Source organism: Ornithorhynchus anatinus, chromosome 4, assembly GCF_004115215.2.
Source record: "Ornithorhynchus anatinus isolate Pmale09 chromosome 4, mOrnAna1.pri.v4, whole genome shotgun sequence".
NCBI classification, from domain to species: domain Eukaryota; kingdom Metazoa; phylum Chordata; class Mammalia; order Monotremata; family Ornithorhynchidae; genus Ornithorhynchus; species Ornithorhynchus anatinus.
This window is the reverse complement of record NC_041731.1, coordinates 76,525,281-76,534,801: the sequence shown is the minus strand read 5'-3', so window position 1 is coordinate 76,534,801 and position 9,521 is coordinate 76,525,281. Positions and strand designations below refer to the sequence as shown.

Here is a 9,521-nt window from a genome sequence, read left to right as displayed (position 1 = left end):
AAGGCATTTCAGGCCAAAGACAGGACACGGGCAGGTCGATGAGATTGGGGTATAGTGAGTAGGTTGGCATTAAAGGAGTAAAGTGTAAGGGCTGGGTTGTAATAGGAGAGGAGTGAGATGAGTTGGGGGGGCAGTGATTGACTGCCTTAAAGCCGTGAGTACAGTTTCTGCCTGATGCGGAGGTGGATGGGTGACCACTGGAGGTTCTCGAGGAGTGGGGAGACATGACCTGAACGTTTCTGTAGAAAAATGATCCGGGCAGCAGAGTGAAGTACGCACTGCAGTGAGGAGAGACAGGAGGCTGGGATGTCAACAGAGAGGCTGATGCAGTAATCCAAGTGGGTTAAGATGAGTGATTGGTTTAACGTGAGAGCAGTTTGGATGGAGAGGAAAGGGCAGATTTTAGTGATTTAGGGAATGTGGAATGGACATGATTTAGCGATAGATTCAATATGTGGGTTGAATGAGAGAGAGGAGTCAAGGACGATGCCAAGGTTACCGGGTTGTGAGACAGGAAGGATGGAGGTGCCGTCTACAGTGCCAGAGAAGTCAGGGGGAGGACAGGGTTTGCGTTGGAAGATAAGGAGCTCTGTTTTGGACATGTTAAGCCTAAGGTGGCAGGAGGACCTCCAAGCAGAAATTGTCTTGAAGGTAGGAGGAAATGTGAGACTGCAGAGGGAGAGAGATCAGGGCTGGAGATGTAGATAGATGTGGTATTGAAGCTACGGGAGTGAATGAGTTCTCCAAGGGAGTGGGTATAAATGGAGAATAGAAGGAGACCCAGACTGAACCATGAGGGACCCCACAGTTAGGGGACGGGAGGCAGAGGGGGAGCCCATGAAAGAGCCCCGTGTGGGCAGGGATTGTCTCTCTTTATTGCTGAATCGTGCTTTCCAAGAGCTTAGTACAGTGCTCTGCCCACAGTAAGCGCTCCGTAAATATGATTGAATGAATGAATGAGAGTGAGAATGAACGACCAGGGAGATCGGAAGAGAACCAGGAGAGGACAGTGTCAGTGAAGCCAAGGTTGGATAACGTTTCCAGGAGAAGGGAGTAGTCTACAGGGTTGAAGGCAGCTGAGAGGTGGAGAAGGATTAGGATTCATTCATTCATTCAGTCATATTTATTGAGCGCTTACTGCGTGCAGGGCACTGTACGAAACTCTTGGGAAAGTACAGTATAACAATAAACGGTCACATTCCCTGCCCACAACAAGCTTACAGCCTAGAGGGGATGGAGGCCATATTGAATCTGGCAAGAAGGAGGTCATTGGTGACCTTTGAGAGGGCAGTTTCTGTGAAGTGAAGGGGATTGATGAACTAACCAGCTGGCGGTGTCTCACAGTCACAAAGAAGCTATAAAAATAATAACGTTGGTATTTTCTGAGTGCTTACTTTGTGCCAAGCACTGTTCTAAGCACTGGGGTAAATAGAAGGTAATCAACTTGTCCCACGAGGGGCTTGCCAACTTAATTCCCATTTTTCAGATGAGATAACGGAGGCACAGAGAAGTTAAGTGACTTGCCCAAAGTCACACTGTTGACAGATGGTGGAGCCGGGATTAGAATTTACGACCTCTGACCCCCAAGCCGGTGTTCTTTCCACTGAGCCACGCTGCTTGTGAGGGAGCTTGGGCCTGGGAGTCAGAAAGACCTTGGTTCTAATCTCGGCTCTGACGCTTGTCTGCAGTTTGACCTTGGGCACGTCACTTCACTTCTCTGTACCTCAGTTCTCTCATCTGCAAAATGGGGATTAAGACAGTGAATCTATGTGGGACAGGGACCGTGTCCAACACGATTTGCTTGTACCCATTCCAGCACTTAGTACAGTGCTTGGCACATAATAAGTGCTTAACAAATGCCACAGTTATTATTATTATTATAACCTTTTTTAAGACACATGGGTTACTATAAATCCTGTTATCCATTGAAAAGATTTTCTATTGGTGAAGGTAGAATTTTTGTGCATATTTGCGCTAACCTGTGATGATTTGGTAGATTTGGTAGATTTTAGAAGCAGTTTGACCTAGTGGAAAGAATCGAGCCCTGGGAGTCAGGGAGCTGGGTTCTAATTCCACTTCTGCCTCTTGCTGGCGGTGTGACCTTGGGCAAGTCACTTCACTTCTCTGTGCCTCAGTTTCCTCATCTGCCAAATGGAAATTATGCCACCCTCTCTTTACTTGTAATTGTAACTGTGTCCAACCTGATTAACTTGTATCTATCCCAGCTCTTAGAACTTGACACATAGTAAGGGTTGAACAAATATAATGGTGATTACACCACCACCAATAATAATAATAATAATAATAATAATAATAATGATATTGTGAGCTCCTTGAAGGCAGGGACTGGGTTATCTATTTGGACCTGTGCTCTCAAGCACCTATTAGGATACTATGCATCAGTAGACATAGCACGTAGTATTTTGCACTCAGAAAGTGCCTGATAAAGTGCTTTGCTTATAGGAGGCAATCGAGAAATACTATTCATTGATTAATAATAATGTTGGTATTTGTTAAGCGCTTACTGTGTGCAGAGCACTGTTCTAAGCGCTGGGGTAGACACAGAGGAATCAGGTTGTCCCACGTGGGGCTCACTGTCTTAATCCCCATTTTATAGATGAGGGAACTGAGGCACAGAGAAGTGAAGTGACTTGCCCACAGTCATACAGCTGACAAGTGGCAGAGCCAGGATTCGAACCCATGACCTCTGACTCCAAAGCCAGTGCTCTTTCCTTAACTGCAGGCAACCCTACTTACAACCAAAGATTTTCATTGATGGGTGTATATGTGCCCAAGGAGAGTTGACAGAGCTGTGTTTTACAATAATATGTATACAGCCGCGACATGGGCTATCGGAAATATCACAACTATGCCATTCGAATATGCAAGATTCACTTTTTATCTTTCTATCCATCCATCATCCATCTCCATTTTCCAGATGAGAAAACTGAGGCACAGAAGAGTGAAGTGACTTGCCCAGGTCACAAAACAAGCAAGTGGCAGAAACGAGACAAGAACCCATATCTTTTGGCTCCCAGGATTCAGATTTTTCCACTAAGCCATGCTGCTTCTGTAATCTACCGTATCTACCAAGTCATTGCCTTTCACGTTTCAAGATGCTGTTGCTCTTAATAATGTCGGTATTTGTTAAGCGCTTCCTATGTGCAGAGCACTGTTCTAAGCGCTGGGGTAGACACAGGGGAATCAGGTTGTCCCACGTGGGGCTCACAGTCTTCATCCCCATTTTACAGATGAGGGAACTGAGGCACAGAGAAGTGAAGTGACTTGCCCACAGTCACACAGCTGACAAGTGGCCGAGCTGGGATTCGAACTCATGAGCCCTGACTCCAAAGCCCGTGCTCTTTCCACTGCGCCACGCTCTTGATGGTACTAGGCCCACAGAGTGAATGTCTAAGATTTACGCGCTATTCCAGAGTCTGTTTTGCTAAGCTTGGATTTTAATCACCAAATACGTTCCAGAAAAGCCTTACAGCTCTGTGACATCAACCCTAGTCTCTTTAGAAGTTAAATCACATTGTTTAAAGTAAACCACTGTTGCTTTCCCTGTGTGCTTCCTGGTGGAATTATATGCAGAGGGCCCCATTTCTCTAGACAACGCACAAGTCCTATCTCCCTCAGACAGGCCGAGAGTGGCTTCTCTGAGGTAGCGATAGCCACGGCCCTCTTTATTTCTGTGTTTGTGTCTTTTCAAGGGATTCTTAGTAGCCACTCACTTCTCCGGAACAAATTCCCCAAGCCAGCATCCGAAGGGCAGGCCAACGCCACGCTAGCATAGGCCTCGGTGACCAGGGGAACAGTGAAGTTATTACCATCTGGAGATTTGGGTACAGTTTATGTACTGGTCTTGCTTCTGTTTTTTTCTAAAACTTTGGGTTGAATTTGAGTGACAGAGGAGAATGAAGTGCATTTTCACACTCCGTTCCAAATGTAATTCTGTCATCTGTGCTCTGTTCATAAAGCTGGAGGCGTTAGAAGGAGCAAAATCATTTCTTTGGCTTTCTCTATCAAATTATCAATGAAACTTATTTCACAGAAAACAAATGGCTTGAGTTAGCATATGTAAGAGTTGGACAGGAGTTTTCTTTCCAGTCTGGGAGAGGCATTAAGGATGAGTGGAAGGGAAAAAGTCAAGTTTCCAGGGACCCAGCCAGGAAGTCTAGGAATGACAGAGCACCGATTTGGTTCCCCTTTAGATTGGAAGTCCCTTTTATTTTGGTAGAATACTCTCAAGTGCCTAGTACAGTATGCATCACTTAATAGGCATTCGGTACAGTGCTCAGTAGTCATTTAACTTCTCTGTGACTCAGTTCCCTCATCTGCAAAATGGGGATTCAATACTTCTCCTTCTTACTTAGACTGTGCCCCTCGTGGGACCTGATTATCTTATATCTACCCCAGTGCTTTCCCCTCTCAGGGTCGCACCTGGAGAGTTTCCAGTCCTCTATCAGTCTCTACTATGGGAGGGACAGTCAAGCAGAGGCCTACCCACCCCATTCCTAGCAAGGACGGTGGCTAGAGAGTGGAAGGCAAACTTCTACAAGTCAAAACTCACTCGTGCTGGGCAACAGAGGCACGGGAGAGAGTCGAGGGCGGAGACACAAGTTGACTGCGCGGAAGGATGCGATGGTAAACCACTTCCGTATGTGGATACGCTATCAGAACGATTGCAGATGGCGGTGGGGTTCTGGGAGAGACGTGTCCATGGCATCGCTATGGGTCAGAGAAGACTCGACAGCAGAAGACAAGACTCATTCATTCATTCAATAGTATTAATTGAGTGCTTACTATGCGCAGAGCACTGTACTAAGTGCTTGGAACGTACAAGTCGGCAACAGATAGAGACAGTAACTGCCCTTAGACGGGTTTACAGTCTAATCGGGGGAGACAGGCAGAAAAGAACAATGGCGATAAATAGAGTCAAGGGGAAGAACATCTCGTAAAAACGATGGCAACTAAATAGAATCAGGGTGATGTACATCTCATTAAACAAAATAAACAAAATAAATAGGGTGATAAAGATATACACAGTGCTTAGTGTAGTACTCGGTACGTAGTAAGCACTTAAAAAATACCACAGTTATTATTATTATTAGTATAGTAGTAATAGTTGGTCAGTGCAGATCACTGTACTCAGCCAGAGCCCGATAAAATGCTGTGCGCGTAGTAGGAGGCCTGCACAGTGCTCTCCATATGGCATTCACTAGTAGGTGCTCCAGAAGGACTGCTGAGGACGTGGATGGTGATTAGGCGATGGTCCATGAAGACAGCTTAGCAAATGAGGTACATATCCGAGAAAAAACATGTCCCGTCCTCAGAAATAGATCTACCCTCCTCGAACCAGAAGGGACAAAGCATGAAGACCGGGCCCATCCCCCAAGGGCGCAGGAAGGACTCACCAGAAATCATTTCTGCCCAAGCCTGCAGTAAAGAAAAGATTTACCCACTTTCTTAAGTGTCAGTGAACTCTCACTTGTCATAAAAGGGGAATCCAAATAGGAATATTTCAAAAAAACCCTCCCAACTCTAATAACTTTAAAGACCTGCACGCATTTGTTTTCCTAAGCAGTCAATATCTATTCCAGCAGAATTGAGGATTTTTTTTTTCATTTTTGATATACTGTCCAAATGATTGCCGATGTAGGAAGAAATGCACCCTTAAACACGGAGCTGTCAAAGTAATACCCACCAATCACTCAGAATACTGTCACCGGCAAATAGTAAATATTCTATCTCAATTTGAAATCTAATATTTTCTGTGTAAAGGATTGCGATCCCGTTCCTCTTGGGTCTATCTCAAGGTTGTCTCTTGGGAGTTGTAAAAATAATAGCTGGCTCATTGTTTTGAAAGCTTGAGCCCCATAACTCGGTGTGTTTGTACTGAAGGTGCTGGTTTGGAGTTTTAATTTGAACAGAGTCTCTGAGCGAGATACTTTCCCATTCAGCACCTTGCCTCTCCGGGACAACTTCCGAACACAGAGGACGCCATCGGCAGTGAGATTCATATCTGACCTGTGGGTGCCTGATTGACTGACATCTGACTGAAAAGACCAGTGTGAGACCTGCGGGACCAGCCACGCTGTGAATATAATCAGTAGTATTTATTGAACCCTTACTGCATGTGCAGGACTTTGTATTTACAATGAGAATACATGTGAGAATACATAGTGAGAAAAAGCAGCGTGGTTTAGTGGAAAGAGCTTGGGAGTCAGCAGTCGTGTGGGTTCTAATCCCGGCTCTGCCACTTATCAGCTGGGTGACTTTGGGCAAGTCATTTAACTTCTCTGTGCCTCAGTTACCTCATCTGTAAAATGGGGATTAAGACTGTGAGCCCCGCGTGGGACAACCTGATGACCTTGCATCTACCCCAGAGCTTAGAACAGTGCTTGGCACATAGCAGTGCTTAACAAATGCCATCATTATTATTATTTTTCAACCCTTGGGAAAGTATGATATAGGAGTTGGGAGATATGATCCCAGCCCACGGGTACCTTATTGTCTCTTGTCGGGGAGAAAGAGAAGCAGCATGGTGTATTGAGTAGAACACATGCCTGGGAGTCAGAAAGACATGGGTTCTAATCCCAGCTCCGCTGCCTGTTGGCTGTGTGACTTTGGACAAGTCACTTCACTTCTGTGTGCCTCGGTTACCTCATCTGTAAAATGGGGATTGAGACTGTGAGCCCCATGTGGGACGGGGTCTGTGTCCAACCCAATTTGCTTGTATCCATTCCAGTGCTTAGTACAGTGTCTGGCCCATAGTAAGCACTTAACAAATACTACAATTATTATTATTGTTATTAATAAAACAAACTAAAGACAGGGTAAAGGACAGATTATAAGAATGTGCACATAAATGTTGAGGACCCGGGCAGGGGCGGCGTGGGTGGAGGGTATTGAGGATCAAAGCCCTTAAGGGACAATAATAATAATAATTGTGGTATTTGTTAAGCACTTACTATGTGCCAATTACTGTACTGAGTACCCCCAATGAGTAGGTGACACAGAAGGGAATGTGAATAGGGTGGGGAAATGAGGAAGGTGTGATTTTGATTATGCTTTGAAGGTGGGGAGACTGGTGGTCAGTCATATATGAAGGGGGAATCGGTCAGTCAGTTATATTTATTGAGCGCTTCCTGTGTGCAGAGTACTATACTAAACACTTGGGAGAGTACCATATAACAGTATAACAGGTATATTCCTTGCCCACAATGAGCTTACAGTCTAGAGGGGGAGACAGACGTTAATATAAATGAATTACAGACATGCACGTAAGTGCTGAGGGGCGGGGAGGGGGGAAGAATAAAGGGAGGAAGTCAGGCTGACGGAGAAGGGAGCTGAACTTTCTCTATCTGTTGCCGACTTGTTCATTCCAAGCGCTTAGTACAGTGCTCTGCACATAGTAAGCGCTCAATAAATACTATTGAATGAATGAAAAGAAAAGGAAAAGAGGGCTTAGTCAGAGAAGGCCTCTTGGAGATATGTCTTCAATAAGGCTTTGGAGGAGAGAGGGTAATTGTCAGATATGAGCAGGGGGGGAGTTCCAGGTCAGAGGTAGGATTTTGGCAAGGGGTCAGCAGCAAAGCAGACAAACTCAAGGTACGGTGAGTTGGTTAGCATAAAAGGAGTGAAAAGTGTAGGGACTGGGTTGTAGTAGGAGGTCAGCGAGATAAGATAGGATGGAGAAAGCCAACGGAGCCCTTTCAAGTCGCTGATAGGTGTTTCTGTTTGATGCAGAGGTGATTGGTCTGAACACAGTAGGAGCCCAGTAAAATGCTCTGTATAAAGTAAGAGATGCTTGAGGAGTGGGAACTGAACTTTTTTTTGGACAGATGATCCGGGCAGCAGAGTGAAATATGTACTAGAGAGGGGAGAGACAGGAGGTTGGGAGGACAGCATGGAGGCTGATGTCGTAGTTGGGGTGGGATAGGATAAATACAGCGGCATGGTAACAGTTTGGATGGAACGGGTGGGTCGGATTACAGAGATGTTGGGGAGGTAGAATTGATAGGATTTCATCACAGACTGAATATGTGGGTTGAATGAGAGAGAACGATGGTGTCGTCTATGGCGATGAGAAAGTCTTGGGGGGAGCAGAGAAGATGAGGAGTTTTGTTTTGAACATGTTAAATTTGAGGGGTTGGTGGGTCGTCCAGTACCTTAGATCTCTGTCACGCTGATGCGGCGAGTCACCTCTACCCAGAGTAGGGGACTCCTACTCTGTCAGACCCTGTGTGGCTCCGAGAGACCCATCGGACCTCCTCGCCGGACTTGGGAGAAGTGATTTTTCTAGGAACTTGACCCCAGGTGATTATTAAATCACCTGGTAATTATTAGCCCATGTTGGGGTTACTTGAAAGGACTCCCGTTTGGGGTGGTTCGGGAGGTAGCTTGGCCTAGTGGATAGAGCATGGGCCTGGGAGTCAGAGGGGCCTGGGTTCTAATCCCAACTCTGCCATTCGTCTGCTGTGTGATCTTAGGCAAGCCACTTCACTTCTCTGGGCCTCAGGGCCCTCATCTGTAAAATGGAGATTAAGACTGTGAGCCCTCTGTGAGAAAGGGACCGTGTCCGACCCGATTATCTTGTATCTGCCCCAGCACTTAGAAGAGTGCCTGGCACAGAGTTAGCACTTATTAAATACTGCAATTATTGTTATTTTTATTATGGTAGGTAAGGTGAAATATGAGATTGTAGAGAAAGAGGGAGTTTGGGACTGGAGACTTAGATTTGGACATTATCTGCAGAGAGGTGGCAATTAAAATGTTTTCTCTATCTTTCTTGCCTGTGGTTTCATTTATTCAATCAGTAACTATCTATCGAATGCTTACCTTGTGCAGGACACTGTACTCAGTGCTTGAGAGAAAACAATAAAATTAGTAGACCTGTTTTCTGCCCTCCAAAGTCTTGAAATCCAACAGGGTAGATGTTCCCAAAATTATATCATAGGTATGAGGAACCGAGAAAATATGAAGACGTAAATAAGCGCTATGTAAGCTCATTTTCCCCTTTCAGGACTGCATCTGGAGAGTTTCCAGAACTCTACCAGTCTCGTCTACGGGAGGGAGAGTCAAGCAGAGGCAAATCCATTCCATTCCTAGCTTGGGCCGTGGTTAGCGAGTGGAAGGCCATCGGCTACAAGTCAAAACTCACCTGTGCCGGGCAGCAGCGGCGCGGCAGAGAGTCGAAGGCGGAGACTCAGGTTTACTGCACGGAAGGAGGCAATGGTCAACCGCTTCTGGATTTTTACCAAGAAAACTCTATGGATACACTACCGGAATGATTGCAAGATGGAGGTGGGGCGTTCTGGGAGAGATGTGTCCTTGGAGTTGCAGTGGGACATAGACGACTTGACCACATAAGACGAGAAGCTCATTTTGGGCAGGGAACTTGTCTACCCACTCTGCTATATTGTACCCTTCCGAGTGCTTAGTACAGTGCTCTGCACACGGTAAGCACTCAATAAATACAATTGATTGATTAGGTGATGTGGAAGTGCTGAAGTGGC

The 9,521-nt window shown here is 45.8% G+C and overlaps 1 non-coding gene across 1 annotated transcript; it reads left to right on the top strand.

Moving 5' to 3' along the window:
- Positions 1-9,018: 9,018 nt before the first annotated feature.
- On the top strand, positions 9,019-9,156 carry LOC114811775. Its single transcript, XR_003759471.1, has one exon. It is a non-coding gene; the product is annotated as a small nucleolar RNA SNORA7 (small nucleolar RNA).
- The last annotated feature ends 365 nt before the right edge of the window (positions 9,157-9,521 follow it).